Source organism: Mustela lutreola, chromosome 5 (assembly GCF_030435805.1).
Source record: "Mustela lutreola isolate mMusLut2 chromosome 5, mMusLut2.pri, whole genome shotgun sequence".
Classification (NCBI taxonomy): Eukaryota; Metazoa; Chordata; class Mammalia; order Carnivora; family Mustelidae; genus Mustela; species Mustela lutreola.
Genome location: NC_081294.1, coordinates 16,349,812 through 16,376,842, shown reverse-complemented (window position 1 = coordinate 16,376,842; position 27,031 = coordinate 16,349,812). Strand labels below are relative to the sequence as shown.

At 36.8% G+C, this 27,031-nt stretch overlaps 1 protein-coding gene across 4 annotated transcripts in view; it reads left to right on the top strand.

Annotated features, from left to right (window-relative positions):
• Positions 1-1,998: 1,998 nt before the first annotated feature.
• Positions 1,999-27,031, top strand: part of CDH18 (cadherin 18) — a 981,465-nt gene continuing 956,432 nt past the window's right edge. For 2 of the 4 annotated variants that reach the window (XM_059173697.1, XM_059173696.1), the window contains exon 1: positions 1,999-2,385. The gene's annotated coding sequence lies outside the window, so the exon portion shown is untranslated. The remainder of the gene's footprint in view (positions 2,386-27,031) is intronic. The other 2 variants (XM_059173693.1, XM_059173691.1) reach the window with 2 other exon arrangements.

Here is a 27,031-nt window from a genome sequence, read left to right as displayed (position 1 = left end):
CAGGTGCTTTGTTGAGGTGTTTTGTTTTGTTTTTTTAAATTTTTTTTCTTCTCTGCCTGCAAAATTTTTAAATTATCTTTGATAAGAATCATGACAAGGCCATGTTTTTTACAAGGTATTTTGATGTCCTAGAGGAGGTAGGATCTTGTTTTTGAGGACTTGTTGCTCTTTGAACTGCTGATAAAAAAGGTATTAATCACTCTCCCTTGTGTTTTGTTTACTGGAGGACTCCTTATCTACCTACCAGCTTGTAAGTTACTGGAAGATTGACTACTACAGTTACCGGCTGAAAATACTAAGAACACAAGATTGCTCCCTCCTTCACTTAATTACTTTTCTATTATTGAGAGTACAAGGTCTGATACAGAGTTGCTCAATAAATATTTGCTGAACTGAGTCAATTAAATCAAGGAACTTCACCTCTAATAAGTGTTACAACACTTTATAATTTGGACTTTAATTGAGGGTAACTCCATGATCCTACATACCATTTGGCCTTTCTGGTCTTCATTTACAAGACACTTTAGCACACATTATTTGCTTTTATTTGAATTCTATGATGTTGAAGGTTGAAACTACAACTACTGCCTGGAATTTAATTCCAACTGGGAACTAGGCATAGTTAAGCATTCCTCTACAATTTACTTTAATGAGTGCAGTAATGCATTATTACAAAGAAAAAGTAACTAAAAGGTTGGTTGACCAAGCACCGGGAAATTGACATAAGTAACCCTCTCCAAGTTAGAAATTAAGACTTTTCTATTTCTAAAAAGGGTGTGGCTAAGTGCTAGAAGAGGTCATGGAGAGGACATGTCCTCAGTTCAACCCACAAGGTGCACCGGGGCAATGGGAAACCCCTGTCCTTAAAACGGGAGTCCTGCCCCTTACTTCCACAGCAGGAGCTGCTTTCAAGGATGCGGCCTTGAGAGGGTGATGTGCTGTTGAGAGCCTGCGAATGCTATACATAACTGAACTCAGTTAAAGTCTCAATAAACTTTTAAGAGGCTAGTGGGGGCGTGTGGAGGTCTGTTTGCCTTGTGGCTGCTGAAGACAAGCTTGATCTGTAAGTTCCCTTGCTTATTAAACCTGCCACCTGCCAATCTGGAGGGAGCTGCCTCTTTTCTTTCATCTCCCCTTGACTTCCATGTTCAGGGGCCAGTCTGCAAGCCAACACTACCTTGACTTCAAATGCGCCCCCCACTCCTGCCTTTTTTCCCCTTGGAAGCATGTGGGAAATGAAAAACCAGTCTGCTGCTGTTCCGTGCTTTGTGCTTTTTTATTGTGGTCAGTTACAGCAGTGGAGCAGTGAACGTGTCACTTTAAGAAGAAAATCTCCTTAACCTTGAAGGGATGAATCAGGTGTGAAAAGCTCGATTTGATCCATCAAGGGGGATCCTTTTCTAGGTTTATGTTTTGAAACTGAAAAACATACACAATTCTGACTCACGCTCTAATTCAAAAATATCTACAAATGCCACCTCTCTTATGAGAAACAAAAGTATAGATCATTTTTTTTTTCTAGAATAAAATGAATACATTTTAACAGCAAACAATGTAAGGGGGTTTTCTTGAATGGTCCAATCTATACAGGCTAATGAAAGCATTGTTGTTCCTGGGGTGGGGTCCGTGTATGCAATTTTTCTCTAGAGTTTTTTCTTACATATTTAAATTAGGAAGATTTTATAAGAATGCCTCTCTGTAGTAGTTTGTAAATGATAATGAACAGAGGTGCATAATTCTAAATTACTATAAGCAGGATAAAAAGGTGTACATTTAAGAAAATGCTAAAATCTGCAATAACGCTAAACTTGCTTTGAGCCTCTGCCCTCTCAAACCCTATCTCTAAGGGAGATAAAATAATGAAAAATACTTCCTAAACTGCTGGCAAAACTCTTATTGTTTGTACCACTCTTGGAAAAGACTCTTGGGACCAGCCGCGGAATCCTTGCTATTGATTGGCTGGTTAAATAGAGGACTATTAGCTTCAGACAGGCTAGATTGATGACACAGCGGCAGCAGCAGGAGCCGGACTCAGAGCGGAGCGAGCGGCAGGGTGAAAAGGAGCGAGAGGGAGAGAGCGGGGAACGCAAGGTGCGGGGGGAGGAGACGGTGCACGTTCCAAAGCATCCCTATGTGGCTGCTGGTGCGGATCAGCTTGCTTCCCCCGCTTTCTCAGTCAACAACTTACTGAGATGCCTTTTCTTTTGCAAGAGGCTGTCAGCTCCGAGCCCCAGCAAGAAATAAAAGACTTCACCTTGGAACAGTTCCTCTCACTCCTGCATCATTAAAGAGGATTTTGAAAAGAAAACAAACAACAAAAAAATCAAGCCCCCTTTCCAGCCCCTCTTCGTTCCAGAAAGGAACAGAAACAGTTACGTGCTTCAGGTAAGGAAATTAAAATTTTATCTCCGGATTCCTTTTTAGTCATTCACAGTAAAATATGTCCTAGCTTTGCAGGCTTTAAAAACTGAGTTTTCAGGGATGTATTAAAGTCAATGCAATGCATAGGCTTGTGGATTTAAAAATGTGTTGATACATTTTTATATGAATATATTTGCTATTTTATCTCCAGGTACATATAAGTTTTATTTATAAGATCACTAGATTATAAGTTTTTATAGCAGATATACTCTGTATGAAAAAAAAAAAAAAAAGCAAAGTCCACACTCAAAAGAGCATTTTTGGTGACAGCCTTGAAATATGTTTATGTATGTTGTTAGCTGTGAAACAACTTTGGGAAATAATAGCATATCACAAAAAGACGATTACAGTGTTAACTGTGTAGTATTCAATTTCATGCAGACATAGAAGCTACAAAGCTTTCCGTGATTGTCAGCTGTTTTTTTTTTTCTGTATCTGTCCTGTGTAGCCTTAAATCTTCAACATAAACATGATGTCTCTTAAATGATGTGACATTAGATTGCCATCTTATTATAGCTAAGTTATTGATGGCTAGCATTTGGTCTTAAGAAAGTACTGAGCTAATGCAAAGAAATATGACTCTGGAAATGTTTAGCCATTCCAGAGTCCATAGCTAGAGCTGCAGTCAATCCTATCAATTAATATTTTAAGTATCAGTGATGGTGTATGCTGGTAGAGTATTTATGAACATATAGAAACTTTGCACATATTAAAGTCTCTGCTGGGAACTGGATTTTTTTTTTTTTTTTTGAGGGAAATGATTGGATGGCATAGGAATCACAGGCTGAGGCAATGCAGTACTGATGTAGTTGATTGACCTTAGGTTTACAGGTCAACTGCCGAAGAAGCATTGTGATATCTGATGAGAATGATTAATTTCATCCTTACTGGAACTAATATGGTCTATGGCATTTTTGACGTCCATTTATTTGCTTTTGGGTCAATGAAGAGAGGGATTCTATCCTGAGCTGCTCTGATTGTGTTTTCGAGTGAAGTTCCTGAGTCACTAATCAAAGATCAAACTGCCAGCTGTGATAAGTCGGCAAAACTTTGTAATATCTTGCTCAGTGTTTCAGATAATAACAAGATTGCCAATACTCTTGGGCGCCAACATAGCTGAAGTTAGGAATATTACATACGCTGAATGCTTGTATTTGCATCTATGTTTAACCCTTACTTGTATTTTAAATATAACTACGTATTTGAAGAACACAATTTTTCATAACCTGTATTTTGTCTTTTAAATGTGGAGTAATGTTTTAATGCTTCATAATAATATAAATATTATAGCTACTTATATATTTACATTTCTATCATCACATCAGAAAGGAATGATTGTTGTACATTTTGTAAAGGAGCTTGTCTAAGAGCATGGAGGTGTGTATTAGAGAATATTAAATATTTTGGTCTTTCATTTGAGTCATTGAACAAAATAATTATATGCATCTTTCTTGAGTATTATGTTTCAAAAATTAATACCAAACTATTGACTGAGGAAGGTGGCAGTTACCATAGACCATACATTTATATTTATATGTACATGTACTTTATATATTTTATATATATATACAAATACATATATAGCATATACAAATATTATATCAAATACCTACATAGACTTTGTCATAAACCCTTTATAGTCTTGATTAATTATTGATTTGCATATATTATAATATTAACTTTTTATCCAATTTATCCAAAATTGTGTTTCTAATACTTCCATTTTATTGTTTATGCAAACAATCTGACATATCTCCTCAAAGGATATAATTAAGGTTTAACTAACTCATCTGGTCATTTTGAAATTTAAAGCACAGTAATTTTAATTCCATAATTTTTGTTGCAATAATCTTAAGTATCTAACCTAGTTATACAGTCCAGTTTCCTTATAGCACTTATCTATGAGTTATAATGAGGTATACTCCATAAATAAAACTGATTCGTAATTGCATTATGTGTTTTTTTAATAAGACTATTAATATTTTAGCATAGGTGGATGTAAACATCCCTACTTATTTTTCTCCTATGAATAGGCACATTTTTCCTTTAAAAAGACTTCTAAAATCATTCTGAATTACGTGCCTCTTGCACTTAAGCACTCTTCTTAGCTTATCTTAAATGTTACTTTGATTCTTTTTTCTCTCTTTTTTTGGTTATCTTACCAATTTGTAATTACTCCTGTGAGAGATTTAATACCCCAGTCTTCTTATTGGACATTGTCCCATGATTGGAAACAAAAGCAAGTTCTTTTTTTAAATAGCATTTTACACTTGCAGCTATGTAATTAATATGTCTCCTGCATTCCAGATCATTGCTCCTCAGCAAACATGATCAAGGCAGACAGGTGTTCTAGTTGTCATGTATAGAGGTGTCAGGCTGAGTCTGAAATCTAGCAGCTTCCTTAATCAATTCAGTTTTCAGTTTTCTTTGCATTTTGGGGAAGGCTCTGTCTGACCCTTTATGCAACCTTCCATTTACTTCTGTCAGATATCTTTGTTGATTACTCATTTTAGCCATAGCGAAGCAAAAAGAATGAAGAAAGTACAACCTTTTCTGTTTTTATAGGTATCTGCACCATTAGGGGGCTCTTTCTTCCTATGTTATACTCTGCAAACCACTGAGAGAGATAACATTGCTTTCTTAAACTATATTTGCTGTGTTTAGAATAGGAGTGCTGCTTGAAGTAGCTTTCTCCTACTTTCCACAGACAGAAACATTTCAGAAGGATAAGAATTTCTTATGTCCATGGGAAAGTGAATTCATTCTCATTCAAATATTCTTGTATATAGAATGTTTTATCTTTGAAAATAACAAGGGTTTGAAATAGTGACGTGACCAGTGTTAGACACATTTAAAGATAATATGTTATGCAGCTAGTATCCTGAGAAATGTTGAAGTACGGAAAAACTGCAGGGAAGAAAGTTCCTTTGCAATCCTCTGCAAATGTCTGAGCGAGAATGGGTGACTCTGGGCTCACCAGCAGTTTGCTTTCAGCAGATGAGAGCAAGCAGGCAACAAAAAGAATATTACTTGTTTTCTACAAAAATAGACCTGGAAAAATGGAAAATAATAGCATGGCTTCACTAGCCATACACATGTAGGACATGTATTTTTAAATTCCATTTTTTTTTTCCTTATTACACTAAATGAAGTTTTCATAAATGTACCCCGAGTGCTGCAAGCAGCTGACTCTGGGGAAAGGGTGCTTCCCGCATCCCTTGGAAAGCCACGCATAGTGAACTGCACTGCAGACTTTGGTCCTAAAGGGGAAGCACATTCCTCCCATACCCACAGCAGCTAATGATGCCCTCTGATGGCAGGACTTGTTTGGGGATAAGTCAACACTTAAATCTCCGTGCAGAAGCAATTTAGTGGGTCTGGGATTTTTATCAGGGATGCCATCCCCATGGAATGAGTGAGAAGTGTCCCACACTTGGGAGAGGTATTTCTTTTCGGGAGTGAGAGAAGGGGAAGTATTCGGCGCAGTGAATCCTGGGATTCTGGTCATTTATTGAATGTTTCATGGATTATGCAGGGTAGAAGAATAGTGGCTTAAATAAAATGAGACCATGGCAGTGGCCCAGATATTTCTTTTACTGGCATTTTGGAAGTAAGCATGTAAGCATTTTATTCTTTGTTTGAAAAGGTGCATACCTTGAAAAGAGTAAATTTTGAATGTGACTAGGACAATGTACACAGTGGTGTGGGGATCATTCTAAGTCCTTCTGGAACAGGCTGGTGTATACTCTAACTGCGGTTCTTACAGGGTCAGCTTTCGGGAATATGAGTTACTGGGTAGTAAGGCTTGAGTGGAAAATCTAAGGCTACTGATTTTATGTAATAAGTAATAAGGTATTTTAAGGACTTTAAGTTTCTTCTGAAAAGAGGTCATCTTTTATTTTAAAGTAGGACAGCACCAAAGATGGAGAAAAGGTCTAAAACTGAAAATAAATAAAAGAAAATGGAATGGCTGTCCATTATTTATGTTGCAAAATTTCATTCATGAGATACATATAACAATGCAAGTTAAATAAGTATTTGTGTTTTCTACTTCATGGTAAAGAAATAGAAATGCCACTGAAGTATAGTGGTTCGATACCTCACACGGGATGAGAGAACACTATAGAAATGTGAAAAGTAGGCAAATCAGTATGAATAACGACTAATACGATGGCCTAATAATCAGATTTCCAAAGGAAACAAGATAGCTCTATCCTATTGAGATTAAAGTAATAGATTGAGGTAGATGAAGTTGATAATTAGAAAACAGAGTCTGTTTGTACTTACCAGTGTTGCTATTACCACTCTCTAAACCTCGCTCTCCAAATCGCACTCCCCAAAATCCCTGGGCTTATTCATCTTTGTGAAGTTATGTGTGTGCATGGTTGGGTGAACATGCCTGTGTGTGTATATATGGATATCATCATTTTTATGGAGTTTGAATTACATGAAAATATAATCATGTTGACTGTGTGATATGTGTTCTCTATTTTCCATTTCCTACCTTAATCAATGACCCTCCCTGTGTTCAATCTCTCCCACCACCACTAGTTCATACACATATACAGAACATATGATCATCTCTAGATACTTCACATTAGAATTTGCTGAGGTATGACCCGAGACTGGTCCATATTATGCCCCTTCTAATTGCCAATATTTTCTGCCCACTATGATTAAATGTTGAGTCATGTGACTGAACTCTTAAACATTGTTGTTAACCAACTTCCAGTCTCCCTAAATTGTAAGTGAGAGGATTTGGGCACAGAATTACTGACACTAAGGGAAAATAATGTATTAGATGAGTACATATGTTTTATTAATAATAGAGTGGAGGGTGTGTAGGTAGAAATAAGGGTGTTACTACTTGTCTAGAAGATCTATACATGCGACTCATCTCTAGTTATCCATTCACACCCATGCTTGGCAGAAATAAAGGAAGTGGGAGAAGATCCAATAGCAAACCATACTGTATAATGAACGAGAAGCAAGAACACAGAGTTCCCACATACTCCCTCACCTCCATCTCCCCTACCCTGCTAGTTTCCCCTATTTAATATCTTGCCTTAGTGTAGCACATTCATTACAATGAAGGAGCCATTATTCACAAATCATTATTAGCTAAGTCCATAGTTTATCTTAGAGTTATTTGTATTGGGCTTTGTATTGTATATTCTTTGGGTTTTGACAAATCTGTTTTGAACATCTGTTCACCTACATAGTTACATGTAGAATAGGTTCACTGCTCTAAATTCCCCTGTGCTGCCCCTGACTAGGTTTTTCTCTCCTTCTTCCCTTTTCCCCTCCCTCTGAACCTCTGATCTTTCAACTGTCTCCACGGTTTTGCCTTTTCAAGGATGTCATGTTGTTGGAGTCCTACAGAAGGTGGTCTTTTCAGGCTGGCTTCTTTCACTTTGCAGTGAGTTTCCTGTGGTTTCTCCATGTCTTTTTGGGGCTCGACAGCTCATTTCTTTATATTGCTGAAAAATGTCCCATTGTATAGATTAACCAATGTATTTATCCATTCACCTACTGATAGACATTTTAACTGCTTCCAAGTTTTGGCATTTATGGATAAATCTGCCAAAATAGCCACATGCAGGTTTTTTGTGTAGACATAGGTTCTTAATTCACTTAGGTAAATACCAATGAGCACGATTGCTTGTTCCTATGGTAAGAGAATGTTTAGTGTGTGAACCTGTCCTCAGAAGTTGCTCTATCATTTTGTTTCATCACCAGCAATAAATGAGTTCCCATTGCTCCTTGCCAGAATTCGGTATTGTCAGTGTTCTAGGTTTTAGTCATTCTACTAGACGTATAGTATATTTTGTTGTTTTCGGTAATACTTTTGATTGGCAATAACTGCTTCTGCTGTGTGGAGAATAATTCTAAGGCGCATCGTGGATCTTCAGGAAAGATGTCCATAATGAACTGGCAATCTTTCTTTGCCAGTTTTTTTTTTTTTCCTCTTGCAGAACAGACGTGTGTGTGTGTGTGTGTGTGTGTGTGTGTGTGTGTGTTGGGGGAGGAGGCAAGGTAGTCCATACTTGTAACACATATTTGCTATTCATACTTTAGCGCTCTGGTGGAATGAATGAATAAAATTAGAGCGATCAAATAATTCAGTCCATATTTGTTGATTATCAGATAACAACAATAACTTTATTTTTAAAGCACAATGATTGATTTAATTTCATATTCTACTTTCTTTTTTTTTTTTTTTTTATAATAGGCTATTGCTTGCTTTTTTTTTTTTTTTTTTTAATTTTTTATTTTTTATAAACATATATTTTTATCCCCAGGGGTACAGGTCTGTGAATCACCAGGTTTACACACTTCACAGCACTCACCAAATCACATACCCTCCCCAATGTCCATAATCCCTCCCCCTTCTCCCAAACCCCCTCCCCCCGGCAACCCTCAGTTTGTTTTGTGAGATTAAGAGTCACTTATGGTTTGTCTCCCTCCCAATCCCATCTTGTTTCATTTATTCTTCTACACACTTAAGCCTCCATGTTGCATCACCACTTCCTCATATCAGGGAGATCATATGATAGTTGTCTTTCTCTGCTTGACTTATTTCGCTAAGCATGATACGCTCTAGTTCCATCCATGTTGTTGCAAATGGCAAGATTTCATTTCTTTTGATGGCTGCATAGTATTCCATTGTGTATATATACCACATCTTCTTGATCCATTCATCTGTTGATGGACATCTAGGTTCTTTCCATAGTTTGGCTATTGTGGACATTGCTGCTATAAACATTCGGGTGCATGTGTCCCTTTGGATCACTACATTTGTATCTTTAGGGTAAATACCCAATAGTGCAATTGCTGGGTCATAGGGCAATTCTATTTTCAACATTTTGAGGAACCTCCATGCTGTTTTCCAGAGTGGCTGCACCAGCTTGCATTCCCACCAACAGTGTAGGAGGGTTCCCCTTTCTCCGCATCCTCGCCAGCATCTGTCATTTCCTGACTTGTTGATTTTAGCCATTCTGACTGGTGTGAGGTGATATCTCATTGTGGTTTTGATTTGTATTTCCCTGATGCCGAGTGATATGGAGCACTTTTTCATGTGTCTGTTGGCCATCTGGATGTCTTCTTTGCAGAAATGTCTGTTCATGTCCTCTGCCCATTTCTTGATTGGATTATTTGTTCTTTGGGTGTTGAGTTTGCTAAGTTCTTTATAGATTCTGGACACTAGTCCTTTATCTGATATGTCGTTTGCAAATATCTTCTCCCATTCTGTCAGTTGTCTTTTGATTTTGTTAACTGTTTCCTTTGCTGTGCAAAAGCTTTTGATCTTGATGAAATCCCAGTAGTTCATTTTTTCCCTTGCTTCCCTTGCCTTTTGCGTTGTTCCTAGGAAGATGTTGCTGCGGCAGAGGTCGAAGAGGTTGCTGCCCATGTTCTCCTCAAGGATTTTGATGGATTCCTTTCGTACATTGAGGTCCTTCATCCATTTTGAGTCTATTTTTGTGTGTGGTGTAAGGAAATGGTCCAATTTCATTTTTCTGCATGTGGCTGTCCAATTTTCCCAGCACCATTTATTGAAAAGGCTGTCTTTTTTCCATTGGACATTCTTTCCTGCTTTGTCGAAGATTAGATGACCATAGATTTGAGGGTCTATTTCTGGGCTCTCTATTCTGTTCCATTGATCTATGTGTCTGTTTTTGTGCCAGTACCATGCTGTCTTGATGATGACAGCTTTGTAATAGAGCTTGAAGTCCGGAATTGTGATGCCACCAACGTTGGCTTTCTTTTTCAATATCCCTTTGGCTATTCGAGGTCTTTTCTGGTTCCATATAAATTTTAGAATTATTTGTTCCATTTCTTTGAAAAAGATGGATGGTACTTTGATAGGAATTGCATTAAATGTGTAGATTGCTTTAGGTAGCATAGACATTTTCACAATATTTATTCTTCCAATCCAGGAGCATGGAACATTGTTCCATTTCTTTGTGTCTTCCTCAATTTCTTTCATGAGTACTTTATAGTTTTCTGAGTATAGATTCTGTGTCTCTTTGGTTAGGTTTATTCCTAGGTATCTTATGGTTTTGGATGCAATTGTAAATGGGATTGACTCCTTAATATCTCTTTCTTCTGTCTTGCTGTTGGTGTAGAGAAATGCAACTGATTTCTGTGCATTGATTTTATATCCTGACACTTTACTGAATTACTGTATAAGTTCTAGCAGTTTGGGAGTGGAGTCTTTTGGGTTTTCCACATATAGTATCATATCATCTGCGAAGAGTGATAATTTGACTTCTTCTTTGCCGATTTGGATACCTTTAATTTCCTTTTGTTGTCTGATTGCTGAGGCTAGGACCTCTAGTACGATGTTGAATAGCAGTGGTGATAATGGACATCCCTGCCGTGTTCCTGACCTTAGCGGAAAAGCTTTCAGTTTTTCTCCATTGAGAATGATATTTGCGGTGGGTTTTTCATATATGGCTTTGATGATATTGAGGTATGTGCCCTCTATCCCTACACTTTGAAGAGTTTTGATCAGGAAGGGATGCTGTACTTTGTCAAATGCTTTTTCAGCATCTATTGAGAGTATCATATGGTTCTTGTTCTTTCTTTTATTGATGTGTTGTATCACATTGACTGATTTGCGGATGTTGAACCAACCTTGCAGCCCTGGAATAAATCCCACTTGGTCGTGGTGAATAATCTTTTTAATGTACTGTTGGATCCTATTGGCTAGTATTTTGTTGAGTATTTTCGCATCTGTGTTCATCAAGGATATCGGTCTATAGCTCTCTTTTTTGGTGGGATCCTTGTCTGGTTTTGGGATCAAGGTGATGCTGGCCTCATAAAATGAGTTTGGAAGTTTTCCTTCCATTTCTATTTTTTGGAACAGTTTCAGGAGAATAGGAATTAGTTCTTCTTTAAATGTTTGGTAGAATTCCCCCGGGAAGCCGTCTGGCCCTGGGCTTTTGTTTGTTTGGAGATTTTTAATGACTGTTTCAATCTCCTTACTGGTTATGGGTCTGTTCAGGCTTTCTATTTCTTCCTGGTTCAGTTGTGGTAGTTTATATGTTTCTAGGAATGCATCCATTTCTTCCAGATTATCAAATTTATTGCCGTAGAGTTGCTCATAGTATGTTCTTATAATAGTTTGTATTTCTTTGGTGTTAGTTGTGATCTCTCCTCTTTCATTCATGATTTTATTTATTTGGGTCCTTTCTCTTTTCTTTTTGATAAGTCGGGACAGGGGTTTATCAATTTTATTAATTCTTTCAAAGAACCAGCTCCTAGTTTCGTTGATTTGTTCTATTGTTTTTTTGGTTTCTATTTCATTGATTTCTGCTCTGATCTTTATGATTTCTCTTCTCCTGCTGGGCTTAGGGTTTCTTTCTTGTTCTTTCTCCAGCTCCTTTAGGTGTAGGGTTAGGTTGTGTACCTGAGACCTTTCTTGTTTCTTGAGAAAGGCTTGTACCGCTATATATTTTCCTCTCAGGACTACCTTTGTTGTGTCCCACAGATTTTGAACCGTTGTATTTTCATTATCATTTGTTTCCATGATTTTTTTCAATTCTTCTTTAATTTCCCGGTTGACCCATTCATTCTTTAGAAGGATACTGTTTAGTCTCCATGTATTTGGGTTCTTTCCAAACTTCCTTTTGTGGTTGAGTTCTAGCTTTAGAGCATTGTGGTCTGAAAATATGCAGGGAATGATCCCAATCTTTTGATACCGGTTGAGTCCTGATTTAGGACCGAGGATGTGATCTATTCTGGAGAATGTTCCATGTGCACTAGAGAAGAATGTGTATTCTGTTGCTTTGGGATGAAATATTCTGAATATATCTGTGATGTCCATCTGGTCCAGTGTGTCGTTTAAGGCCTTTATTTCCTTGCTGATCTTTTGCTTGGATGACCTGTCCATTTCAGTGAGGGGAGTGTTAAAGTCCCCTACTATTATTGTATTATTGTTGATGTGTTTCTTTGATTTTGTTATTAATTGGTTTATATAGTTGGCTGCTCCCACATTGGGGGCATAGATATTTAAAATTGTTAAATCTTCTTGTTGGACAGACCCTTTGAGTATGATATAGTGTCCTTCCTCATCTCTTATTATAGTCTTTGGCTTAAAATCTAATTGATCTGATATAAGGATTGCCACTCCTGCTTTCTTCTGATGTCCATTAGCATGGTAAATTCTTTTCCACCCCCTCACTTTAAATCTGGAGGTGTCTTCGGGCTTAAAATGTGTTTCTTGGAGGCAACATATAGATGGGTTTTGTTTTTTTATCCATTCTGATACCCTGTGTCTTTTGACAGGGGCATTTAGCCCATTCACATTCAGGGTAACTATTGAGAGATATGAATTTAGTGCCATTGTATTGCCTGTAAGGTGACTGCTACTGTATATGGTCTCTGTTCCTTTCTGATCTACCACTTGTAGGCTCTCTCTTTGCTTAGAGGACCCCTTTCAATATTTCCTGTAGAGCTGGTTTGGTATTTGCAAATTCTTTCAGTTGTTGTTTGTCCTGGAAGCTTTTAATCTCTCCTTCTATTTTCAATGATAGCCTAGCTGGATATAGTATTCTTGGCTGCATGTTTTTCTCGTTTAGTGCTCTGAAAATATCATGCCAGCTCTTTCTGGGCTGCCAGGTCTCTGTGGACAAGTCAGCTGCCAATCTAATATTTTTACCATTGTATGTTACAGACTTCATATTCTACTTTCTAACCATATTTCTCTTGTGGGTAGAAATAGCAGGCTTCATATTGCTTATACGAATCCAAAATTTTCAGGCAGATTGAGATTCTTTATAATCTGGCCTTGACCAAGGTTTCTAACATGATTGCTGATTAATCTGAGCTCAAGCTAAACTGCATTTTCCCTTTTCCCCAACATGCTCTCAACTTTTGCCTCTGATAATCTGGCTTTGATTGGTCTTTCTTGACTTCTTTGCTAATTCAGACATTACTGATCATTCTACAAATCCTTAGGAATTCCTCTAAAGTTAATCACCTAAGACCTTGCTTTATTAACTAAACATTTATTATGTCTGTACCACATCCTTCTATTTGAACTGAATGATCCAGAAATGGAAAGAATAGCCTTTGTACTTTTTCCAGTCCTTATAGTGCAATGTCCATGCTGCCTACTAATGCTTATTAGTTGAAGGAATATTTTTAAATGTTCTTATGAGTACAAAATATGTAAACGGTTTTTGAAGATGTTTTCATGTCTCTGGTTTCTTTTCCTTCTCCTGCCCCATTTTCTTTTCATTTAAAAGGAGAGCCATACAATTAGCTAAAGGTCTTCTGATCTAATCCTCATACGATGGTTGGTACCTGTAAAACTTGTATCCGTGCCACAGAACCATCCTGCATCCGCTTTCCTGACTGCTCATTCAAACACCATGCACTTGTATTATGGTACATAAGCTACTATGTGTACAACTCTTACAGAGAGAAAGCACCATGGATGAATGTGTAGGGTTATCCTACAATGGATGTAAGAAGAGATGCCTCAGAAAACAAGATCTACAGTGTTTGGTAAAAGAAAGCACTTTAAGGCAGAGAATACAAGGTGGAGATTTGTCTATGCTCCCTTTTGGGACATTGATTTGAATTTGAAAGGTATTGAAATGAGAGCCAAAGGATTGGACTCTTTTGCTAACATGCTAATTAAGTTTTGGAAGGTTTCTTGAAACAATGCACAGATAAAAGTGCATAGGAAGCATAAATAAAACCACTAGTTTCTGAAGATGTTTAGAGTTCCTGCAAAAGAACAGATAGGAAAAGCATTTAAAATGTCATTGTCTTCGATGTCCCTAACTCCTTTGTGAGTTACTATGTGTGTTGGCATATTTATTCCTTATAAATTGACTTATATTCTGTAATGCCCTTTCTTAATACTTGTTTAATAATTTATTGTGCTTTTAATATTCTATTTCATAAAGTTTGTTGGCTGATAGAGGTACCTAGGGTATCATGTCCACCATCTAGTTATCGAATGCTTTTGTCATAAATCAATATAACTTTAACTTCTTGGCCAGAGCTAGAGAGCTTTACGATTCATTGCCAAGAATACTCTTTGATAAACTGTTCCTTAAATCTACTGAGGACAGAACACTGTGACGGATAGCAGCAAAATTATCACTGAGATCACTAGAAGTTTTCCAGAATACATTTCTGAAGCTCAGTTTTGAAATTCATTTGATAAAGGGGAAAAGGAATGGTGAGCTGAATTTCAAGTTCAAGTCTTTCTCCCTCTGAAGCACATTAAAAACAAAACAAAACAAAAACCCATTATATTTTCTCTCTTACTGTAGAACCACAGAGAAATTTTTGTTTGTTTTTAACATCCGTAAGCCTGAGTTTTATCCTCTCCATAACAAGGAAAATAGTGGTGTTTATCTTCTAGGGTGATCCAAGTCTTCAATGAGGTCATACAATAGAAAGCTTACAAAAGAGACTAACATAATCATAGGCATAAAAACAACAGCCCGACTGATCTTTATGTTGAATGCTTCTGAATCCACAGTACCCCCCAAAACATCTAAAATACCTTTTTACTATCATTCATTCAATTACTCAAAAAATGTTGCTGGGCAGCTAATAGGTGTGACATTATTCTAACTATCTGAGTGGCTACACTAATGTATGAAGAATAGATTAGGGGTTTCCCATCTGGGAGGCAAGAAATAAAACCATTGTCAGCAATTAAGCACTTGGGAGTTTTTTGTTTGTTTTTGTTTTAATTTCCAAAATGGCCCCTCCATCCTATAATGTGGGGCAGAAACTCTTGAAACAGTGTTTCTTCTTTTCCAGCTTGCTTCCTGTTTGATTCCAGCCAAGAATGTGTTAGTGGGAGATGGAAGGCAGGGGGATGGCAAAGACTTTTCTCTTGCTTCTTCTGCTGCTGTTGTCAGCATTACCTCCTGTGCTTTTCCCCTCACCAGCCCCAGTTGGTTCAACTAACATTTGCTTCTAGTGTCCATCCGCTTCCAGTACTCCTAGAACTTGCCACATCAAGTGTCCTTTTCTGGCCACCAGGGGGCACATTCTCCCCCTTTAAGGTTCTTGAAACCTGAAAAAGTAGTAGCTGTCCTTGAGAAAAGAAAATATTTCAAAGTCCTTTGTTTAAGCGGGAGGGGAGAGCGAGGAGGAATATTTCCACACAAAGTGTGTAAATTAGAGGTTTGCTCCGTCACTTTTTATAAAGGCTTTATTTGAATCTGAAAGAAACCTGAGAATTCTGTTCCCTGCTCCCTAAGGGTAGTGGCTGTTTCCATCATTAACTAGTTCTTTTTTACTTTATTGTTTTCTTCTTGCATTTTCTGTCTTCCAAGAAGCATATTCAACTTTTTGTTAAAATAACTGTTGTGACTTCTATTCTCCTGATTCAGTACTGACTTAATAAACCGTTGATATTTGAAGTTGATGCACAAAGAGTTGGTGACCCAGACAGGATGGAGTAGGATACCATATTGGGTCTGAGAATTGGTTTGATCACGTCCCTGAGCTTGAGCACAATGCTAAACTGTTAGCTAACGGCAAATGGGATATTAGTTATCCATATAACCTGTGGTGGCTTCCCAATTAGCCAATAACTCATCACGTTTCCCTGTGACAAAGGGTCTTCTGAGGTAAAGCTCCAAAAGTTGAAACTGTCCTTCACGATTTGTTCGTAATGGTGATTACAGGGCTATTAGATGGAATAATTGTTTTAACTTCTCCTGAGAGCTTATAGGACTAAAACACATATACAAGCCTGTGACTTTAAATTGTTAGATCGAATCATTGCAAGAAAATCAGAAAGTGTCAAAGGGTATCTGAATGGGTTTGGATAAAGCTGAGAAACATGAAATCCTTTCTCATTAGCCAAAGGAGTCTTCCTTCTTTTGAGAAGATTAGCCTTCTTTTGCTTGATGATCCCATAATAATTCAGAGGGATTTTCCCTACAGAGGTTGCCATTTTCCTCAAGACTCACTGTCCTCCCTTATCTCCTGACCCATAATAATAGTCAGAGCTCTTCTAGAGTTCAATATACCTGAGAATACATGAAAAATCTGACCTAAGAGGAGGTAACTCATACTACAAAATAGTTGCAAGATTTGTTGAAACCAGTAAAAAGCCAGGGAGTAGGTGAAGTAACATATTCTAAGAGAATTAGATAGAGATTGACAAAATATAATGGATTGGGCTAAATTTATTATGGGTGTACCTAACAGGGATCCTAGGTATAGTAAGTTTGATTCACATCCAGAAGTAGCACAAAGAGTTTAGTTGGTTGGTTGACTAAAATGTATACCCAACAGTGACCTACATCCAAGGAAGTTGAAATGCCATAATTTACTTATCATACCCTAGGAGAGAGAATGCAAAGACTTGGAGAGATAGGAATGTTGGAGCAGATTTATTATATGCAGAAGGTCTCCCTACTCTCTTCTACCCCACTCCACCTAGAGGGCTCAAAGATACTGTCTTCATGAAGACACTGAAATATCAATAGGAGGCGAGGATATCAGACATTTCAAGTACCACCTGAAACATTGTGTGGTGCTGTCTGCAGCAGATCAAACATCGGAATGGGGGATTTCACCATTGATTGTTCATTTGTCATCCTCGTTCTGTATCAGTATATCCAACAGAGAGATTTCAGAGTAATTGAAATCAAGTAGATAAATACCAAGGCTAAGATGCTAAAATTATGGGCGCCTGGGTGGCTCAGTGGGTTAAGCCGCTGCCTTCGGCTCAGGTCATGATCTCAGGGTCCTGGGATCGAGGCCCGCATCGGGCTCTCTGCTCAGCAGGGAGCCTGCTTCCCTCTCTCTCTCTCTGCCTGCCTCTCCATCTACTTGTGATTTCTCTCTGTCAAGTAAATAAATAAAATCTTTAAAAAAATGCTAAAATTATAATTAATCTATAGGAACAAATTACTAATTGGTATGTTTTAACTTGTAAGGATCTTTTTTACTACCCAGTTGGTCATGCTGTTACCACTGAAATTTTACTCAATATTCACAACAACAACACGTTTTATGTCTGTGATCAGGAACATGACTGGATTTTGTTCAATGGAGAGTCATGGTTCCTTAGACATGGCCAGTTCACGTATCTGGAGCCACTCAATTAATAGGGATCAGCCACACTTTATAATTTATACGTTGTACGTTTTCTTCATGCCTCCTTCAAAGAAATTGAAGGTCACTTACTAGAGTAACCATACAGGGAGGAGAAGAAAATAAAAATTCGTGAAAAATTACACTATCACTGAAGTGATAATTTCTGTGATCTGAAATATGTGGTGACCTACCAAAATGGGAGATTATTATGGTCAGGTGATGCAGGAAATTTTGACGTACATGTGAATCACAGTGAACTTGGTTGTCACTCAACACTACAGTTCTTTCTCTAATTCCATAAAGCATACTTAACGTCACAACAATGGATAAGGGCAACATCCTTGCATCAGATTGTTGACCCTTAAAGAGAAGATAGGGGCATCTGGGTGACACAGTTGGTTAAACAACCAACTCTTGACTTTGGCTCAGGTCAGGATCTCAAGGTTCTGAGATAGAGCCCTGCACAGGGCTCTGTCCCAAGTGTGGAGCCTACTTAGAGTCTCTCTTTCCCTCCCCCACCCCCACTCATGCTCCCTCCATCATTGGGGTAAGAAGAGTTAAGTGAAAGTTTGGGAGAATTTTTTCCCTTCCAAAATGGCAACCATAATAAACATATAATAATTGCTAAGAAATAAATATATAACTAAATAAGTAAAATAAGACGCTTTGCAAAAGAAGAGAGACAGTACAGAAGAAATAAGTTACTTTTTTCTTTTTTCACTTTGAAAAAGATCCCAGAGAGCCTGATGTTTGTGTTGTCTCTAAAATGGTGAGAAGAATGCTTGAAAGAATAGTGGGGAGAGAAAGGATATTCTAAATAATCACAGAGTCAGGGAAAGTAGACTCAGCCTGGCATGGCTGGGATGTAAGCTTATCATGAGGGCACAAGGGCTATTGGCTCTGGAGGCAAATAGATTACCAAAGTATATTATGCATTAACCTCATGAATACAGATTTTATGGATAAGTCTAGGTGGTTTTTGGTTTTTTGTCTTTTTTAGTCTACGTGTTTTTAATTGATGGAGTAATATGATCTGTTTGCCTAAAAGATACAAATAGCTTTCTTCAGCGTTAATAATAGTAGAATCCGTGTTCTCTGGGTCCTGTCTTTTATTGCAGAATGTGGAAAACATGTATTGGATACAAGTCTCTCTCCTAGCTTTGCTCATTTTAAATTTCAGCCTGAGTTTGATTCGAGTTCCATTTTGCTTTGGCTAATAACAGGAGTCTATGGAGCTCTGTTGGGACTGCTACTGTATTAGGTCTCATATAAATGAATGAGTCGCCTAAAGCAACAGAACTTCTCAACGTACCGGTTGGTATTTTACACAGGCTACGCACACTTTAGGTCCATCACAACCAGCTGTTCAACTTAGGCTGGTGATCGGGTATCCGAACTATAGCAGTAAAAGGTTTTCAAATCCAATGAACACGCATTACAAAAAATACTCACGGGGCGCCTGTGTGGCTCAGTGGGTTAAGCCTCTGCCTTCTGCTTATGTCATGATCTCAGGGTCCTGGGATCGAGCCCCACATTGGGCTCTCTGCTCGGGAGGGATCCTGCTTCCCCCCACCCTCTCCCTGCCTCTCTGCCTACTAGTGATCCCTCTCTCTCTCTGTCAAATAAATAAATAAAATCTTAAAAAAATAAAACAAAAAAGAAAGTCAAACCACCTATTAAAATAAAACATTCACTAGTGTTCAAGTAGTTTACTCATTTTATTTCACTTATTTAAAAAAGGTGAACTTCCTATCAATAATTAAATGGAGGAAAATTAAAGAGACCCTCGAGACCAATATATGTGAAAACAATAAGTACAAAAGAACACATCTGTTCTATTAATGAAATGAAAGGGTATTCCAAAGTGTTCCTCAAACAGACAAAATGTTGTCTGTCTCGGATAATTGAACTACTAAACGTCAGACTCTGTTTAGATGACACCTTTATACCTGCGCTCTCACAAACTTAACATGAAAAAACACTTCCTGTTGACACCACTATGCTTTTCCCCACTGTACCCCGCCCACTATTTGTCAGCCCTCTAATAGTGGGAAAATAAGACTATCACTTGTTGCAAAGTCACATGCATCTTTGCTCTCCTGCTAAAAAGTACTATACTAATAATCAGCTTAGTGTGAAGTCAGACTTTCTTGCCACTCTGGAGTTTGAATTCCCATCGTTGTAGAAAGACTTCTGAGTAGAATTGACACTAATTAGGAGCTTATTAGAAATCATAGAAGTAAACCAATGTTAGCCCAATTGGTATCTTCATTTTTCACAAAATCCCCAAGTGACTATTAGGCACATTAAAGATGGAGAAGTATTAAACAAAATTAGTTATTCTGTGATACACACCTAATTTTTATTAGGCGCTACTCATGTTTTCTTTTTTACATAAGCATTCTGACTTGAATTAATTTTTGGTAACCATGCCTTTATATATTTCATATTATTAGAAAGTTATTATATTAATAAAATTAATTAATAAAAATTATACTATATTTACATAATATATATAATAAAATTTTATTAATAATCCTGTTCCATATTTTGTTTAACAACTGAAGTATATAAGACTGTTCTAAAGTGTTTCCTCAAATATTTGCCACTTTCATTCTAAGGAGATTCCTTAGATAATAGTGAAAAATAATATCTAGTATTCCTTTGTGTATGACAATAAACTCTAGCTCTTTGTCCCCAAGCAATTTTAAAACTCTTGATAGTAATTTTTCTTTCTCCTTTCAGGAGTTTATTACATATATTAACTATTAGGAGGAAAAAATCAATTCTCACCAAACTCCTTTACCCTTTGGATTTGTGAGTTATCAAAGTAGGTCACCTATTTTTTTTTTTTTTTTTGCTATTATAGCTCTCTAGTTTTTATAAGACTGTCTTTTGCCTGTAAATTTTATAATTAAGATTTTCTAAATTTGTCAGAAAATCTTTGAATATTGTTGTAAACATTGCATCAATTTGAGACTTGCAATGCAGGTCTTAGCATAATATCAAAGGTTTCATATTTTCAAACAAAAAATACAGGATGTCATTTTGTTTTGAATTTTTGAGAAAAAGATGGGCTTTTTTGACAACAAATAAATTAATAATGAAGATATTACAAGATAAGAATAAATAAATGAGCTATATATATAACTTTTCTAAATTATAAACCTAAAATTATTTAGATTAAAGAAATCCTCTTTTTCTACTACTTTTTTTTTGTTTGTTTTTTTCTTTTTAAATCTTCATTGTTCCACCTACTCCTCCATCCTTTGCCTCAACTCTTGGCAGCCACTAATCTTTTTGTTGTCTCCATAGTTTTGCCTTTTCAAGAATGTCCTATAGTTGGAATCGTACTGTAAGTAGCCTTTTCAAATGGGCTTTTTTCAGTTAGTAAGATGCATTTAGGATTCCTTCATGTCTTTTCATGGCTTGGTAGTTCATTTCTTTTAGAGTTGACTAATATTCCATTTTTTGGGATATGCCATTACTTACTCACTTACTGAAGGATATCTTAAGTTGTACTGAAGTTTTGGCAATTACAAATAAAACTGCTGTAACCATCCATGTGAGGTTTATACATTTTCAACTTGTTTGCTGTATCATATGGTGAGAGTAATTTAGTTTTGTAAGAAATCTACAAATGGTCTTCAAACTGGCTGTACCATGCTACATTTTACCAGTAATAAATGGGAATTGCTTTTGCTCTACATCCTCACCAGCATTTGGTATTTTCAGTGCCATGGTTTTTGGCCTTTCAATCTCGTTGTTTTAATTTGCACTATTCTAATGACATATGATGTGGAACATCTTTCATATGCTTATTTGCCATCTGTATACCTTATTTGGTGTGATGTCTGCTCAAGGCTTTGGCTCATTTTTAAATCAGGTTGTTTTTTAATTCTTGAGTTTTAGGAGTTCTTTGTATATTTTTAGATGAGTGTTCCCTGATCAAATATTTCTTTTGTAAATATTTTCTCTCAAGCTGTGACTTGTTTTCTCATTCTTTTGATATTGAATATAATTTTAGAATTCTTTAATTAATTGACGTACTTGACAAACATCTGCTCTGTGCCTTTGGCAATAAAAATTTCTAATCAATCCCAAACTTAGTTTAATGAAGAAGACAGATGATGATGATGATGATGATGATGATTATTATTTTAAATCAGCTCTAATTCCAAGAGTTGTCCTGAAAATCAGGTTGTATCTAACAGCGGGCTCTGTTAAGACTCCTTAACTCAAGGAGAGCTGATGTAAGCTGAGATCTTTCTAACTCTGGGTTCTCTTTACCATTGGATTACCTTTGACTCTTAATGGATATTTGGTTTCTTTTTGCAGTGTTTAAAGTCATCAAATGATTCCTAAATTATTTCAATCATTAAATATTATATGTTATTTTATCAAATTATATTTGGCTTGAGATTTTCCACTGACACTTTATAAACCATTATAAATGTAGAATAACTATGGCTATGGATCCAGGAGTTTGGAATACAAATTCTGAAACTAGATTGTCTCTCTAACTATCGGAAAGTCATGAACATCTGTAGGAAACTGCATTCTTTTAGGGCAAGTCCCTTTAAAAATCATACCTGTCACACAAGAAATTTAAAACTCTGTGATAACACAGGAGCCTGATGGCAGAGAGAACGCTGATTCAGTCCTCGAATTTTCCATGACGACTTCTCACCTGCACTTAGCAGCTGTTTATGGCTTGGTTCACTGGAGCATATGATGCTGAACCAAGCCACGGGTCAATAAAGTCATTTACAATGATCAACCCTCTGAGTGAAAGAGGTGATGAATCAACCAAAATTCCTTTAGGCAACAGACCCAGCAGGGAAATTTTGCACTTTGGGTAGTAATATATAATCAAATGAATCAGCAGACTGCACATCTCCCTAATTAATTTTACCACCTTTGGAGAAAGCATACAACAAACTTTTAAATGCTTCCTTCCTTTATTAGGGATGTTAGTGGCTAGATATCAAATTACGCAGAAAACCTTTATACTTTGACCTTGTAAATACTGAGACACTGGTTTCTTGGTATTTAAATTGTCAGGTTTGAATTCAATATTACCTTGAATATCCTTCACATTTCTATGTGGTAGTTTCCTACTAGAGTGAACTAAGAAAATCCGATGTTTAAAATTACTGTAAAATAGACTTATTCATTAATATTGCAATTAGATCATAACAGCATCTCTTTTTAGAATGCACACTAAATGCCATGAGCCACATGTTTTACACATATTATCTCATTTAACCTACACAAGATGCTATGAAGCAGACAATGTATTACCTCACATTAGTGGAAAGCTGAGTTGAAAAAGGTTAAATAATGTTCTCAAAGTTGTAAAGCTTTTAAGTTGGCTAATTAAAAACTTGAATATAGACCTCTTGGGAGTTCAAATCCATGTTTCGAATGACTGCGTTATGAACAATCACAACACGCCATTCATTTAGATTCCCGCTTTCATAAAATTAACACTATTTTCTGAAATTTTTAGCTCTTTTTAACTGTTAGAGTGATTGCGAGGTTATATTCCATATGAGATTCCTAAGTGATGTATGAATTAAATAAGGACTTGTTATATTTATGTTTTAATCATGAAAATGACACACATTATTGAATAACGCGAGTTAACATATATGGAGTCCGGAGAATATGACACCATGAGAACTGCTTACATGTGTGGTCTAACTTTGTCCTCATTTTAATTCTGGGGAGGGTGGTGGTATCGAGCTATGATAAACTGATTTCTACCAGTTCGAATATAGAATTATCTATATAGAATATAGAATATCTAAATTCAAATAGAGAGAATTTTCATCAGAATTACATAGCTTTTCCGCATGAAAATTCTACATGTTAATACAATCACAGTTCTTTTTAAATTTATGTCTTCAGATCATTGTTCATGTAGGCACAATGGCGAGTAACTTCTGAGAACTAGGAAGGTGAATTGTTGGAGTCTTTCTGTGGGTACTAAGCTAATCTTCCCACAATGTTTCTAGCTTACAGAGATTTATCAACTCAACCGGTATTTGTTTAGGGCCTCTCTGGACAAGCATGAGGTAGGTGTCCTGAAGAGTTAAAATGTTTTTTTAAGGCAGATCTTGCCCTTTAGCAGTTCATAAGTGTTTTTGGAGGCATGGTCTAAGCACATGTAAGTGCAGATAACACTGTCCTAATTAAATGAGTTTCTGAGACAGTGCAGTGCAACCCAAAGTAGTGCACGATACATGCCAAGTAAATGGAGTTCAGAAGGGAAAGAGCTCGTTTAGGGCTAATGTGGTCGATAAGGATGTAACAGGCAGAACAGATTGGCTATATGTAAATCTGATGTCAGCTGGGGTTTGCTGTTTCCTGTCAAAGTTGGGCTTATTTGAAATCGGTCCATTTTCCACAGTTTCAAGCAGTGAGAGATCCAGAGTCTTCTCTGCAAGCTTTGTAAATGGCTGGCAAAGCTCTATGTCCACATATAGTTCTTTCCAGTGTATGAACAATGTCTCTGGCCATCAGGTCTTTATTTCTTTCTGAATTGCGTGGTTCTGGACCTCATATTTATCTCTTCTTGGGAACTACACAGATCCTTCCCGGATTTCCACAAATAAAATTAAAGTGTAACAACACCCTTAAGTCATTTTGTGTGGATAATAGGGTTTAATTTGAGGAAAGATAGAAGGGGGGAGTACATTCTAGGGACACTACAAGCTAAGCAACAAATGATTGTTTTCAATAATAAACCACTAGAGGTTTTACTGCGGTGCCTTCATTCCATTTAGTATCTGGTTTCATGGCAGCTCAGGGGTGTTCTTAACTCTTTATAATTTCTCTAGCTCACTCCTTACTTTCTAAATCATTTCTAACAATGCCAAGTTCTTTTCACTTTGCAGTCTGGAGCTGTTTTTGACTTTCTCATTCTTAGTCTCAACCTCCCAGCCACCCCACAAAGGCCTTCAGACGGCCCAGAGCCATCTTTAAAACAACATACACCCTCCTTAGGAGGCACTTGTATTTTATACATTTTTATATCCATATCTATATATTTTCCCCCTCTTAGCCCCAAGTTGAATTGTAAATGTGTCAGAGCTTGCACTGAGTGTTCATTCTTCCTTTTCATTGAAAAGCTCAAGTTTCTGGAATAAAACATATCTGATTGTTAGAGGCACCTGGGTGGCTCAGTCTGTTAAGTGTTTGACTTTTGATTTCAGCTCACGTCACGATCCCAGGGTGATGGGTTGGAGCCATGCATCAGGCTCTGCACTGGACATGGAGATTGCTTGAGATCCTTCCTCTTCCCCTCCTCTGCTCCTCCCTTATCTCTCTCTCTTTCTAAAAAATAAAACCAAAAAACATATCTGATTGTTACAATATTATCTGTATCAAGCCAGATTCTATGTCTCTGTAATTTCCCTTACTTGGCCTTAGAGTTTCCCCTTGGACCACACAGCAAATGTCTCATGTTCCCACATGTGATTTCCTCATTTGTTTGAACTGTGTCCATGTAAACCTTCACCAATCTACTCCCTCCCCTTTAAATATTTTTCCATATGGTGTCACTAAAATATGGTGGCAAAACTAAATATAGTTGTCCAGATTTGGTCTTATTAGTGAAGGACAAAGCATCTCCTTGATTTAAAATACAATCCTTTTGTTAATGAAGACATATACTCATTTGTTATGGCTATAAGGCAGTGTATTGAATTTATTGACAATGAATTCTGCTTTCCTCACATGTGTTGCTGCTAATGTATATCTCTCCTACAGTGTTTTTATATAACTATCATGATGCAAAAAATTCTCATTCTTATTTTCTCTGCTCTCAGATTTTGTTCTTCATTCTCTTGATCCAATTAATTGTTTTGGATTTCTCCACTTCCAAACTCTGGTTTGTATTATTTTTAACATTCTCTATAAGATAGTTCTAATTATATATAAAGCAAAGGAACAGTAAAATATTTCTCATGAAACTGATAATGGCCCGTCTTTATTTTGTGCCTATTACTATCAGGAATATGAACATACATGACAGTAGTTTCCTAAAATAGCCTTTTTTTTGACATTCTCCCATTTAATTTAAGAGTTCTAATGAGTATTCTCATCCTTTAAAGCTTCAAAGAATATGCTTTTTTTCCCCCTTTCAATAATTGCTTTTCTCAGCTCTAAGGTATATTGCTAATGATAATCCTTTTTAAATAATAAGATAATATATCCTCCTGATATTCCCAAATAAGAATATCTAGTTGCCAGAAATATGTCTCCAATTTCCAGAAATCATTCCATTTAAGAGACACATAATCTCCATTTATTTTAAAGGAGATACTTGTTGACAAAAATATTAAAAATTATGCAAACATGTATTAATCCTTCATTGATAGTTATTATTCAAAACTACTACTTCTAAATTTTAGGCTCTAAATGAGTCTCCAAAGGACAAAATAGATGAAATGGAACAAAAGATGCCCTGATGTGTTCAAGGAGGCCAAAGTCTAGTGGAAGGAAAAGATAACGTATACACGTGATGACTTATATACTGCGCATGAATCTTATGCCGGGGCTGGGTAAAAGGTAACGCCAGAGCACGTAGGAATGAGCACATGACGGTAGAGCAGTAAGAGAAATGGGCTTGTTTGGGAAAAGTGTTTTGTGTTAGAGTCTTCAACAAAAAGAGAAGTGACCATTTGACAGAGAATGGAGTATCTAGAATTTGAGCTTTTCAAAATGAGTAACCCCTATGACCTTTTGGATCTGGAGCAGACTACAGAGCACAGTCCCTCAACTCTGAACCATCTGTGTTTTCAGCAGAGAGTGACTAATTAAATGTAAAAGTTTATTTTAGATCTTAACACTTTGATGGGTGGCTATACAGTTTAGCCTACAGTTTGTGACAGCAAGATGAAGTGAGTTTCCTCATTCTTAAAATACTTTTTTTGCTTTCCCCAGAAACAGTGAGAGGATCAGATTTTCCTTTGAGATACAATATTCTGTTCGTGATGTAGAGACTGACTAAATGTAGGGAAAATATTTAGAAAAACGCAAAGAATCACTGACAGGTTGTAATGAGGAAGTAAAGGAAACAAAAGAGGTAAGATGATTCCTTATTTTCTGGCTTAGAAAATGGAGAAATGGTAGGGGGATGCATAGACATTGCATATAAAGAAGGAAGGGACAGGTCAAAAAGCAATGGGATGATAGCTTTGATCTGAAGAATTAGGAGTCTGAGATATGTGGGGAGATGTACATGCGAGTTCAGTAGAGCTTGCAAAACTTAACATGAAACCTCAGGAGAGATGTGGGAGTGACCGTCATTTACGTATACTGGATGAAACACTGAGGTTGACTGGTATTAGCTGAGGGGTAGAATCACAGAGCCGAGCTCAATGAAAAATCCGAGTGTTTAAGAAGAATAAAGTTAATATAGACTGTGAAATAGTGTTAGAAAAGCAAAAGGAAATTAAAAGTAATCAATGCCTAGAAGTCAAGAAAGACAAGAATTTGAAGGAGGGTCCCA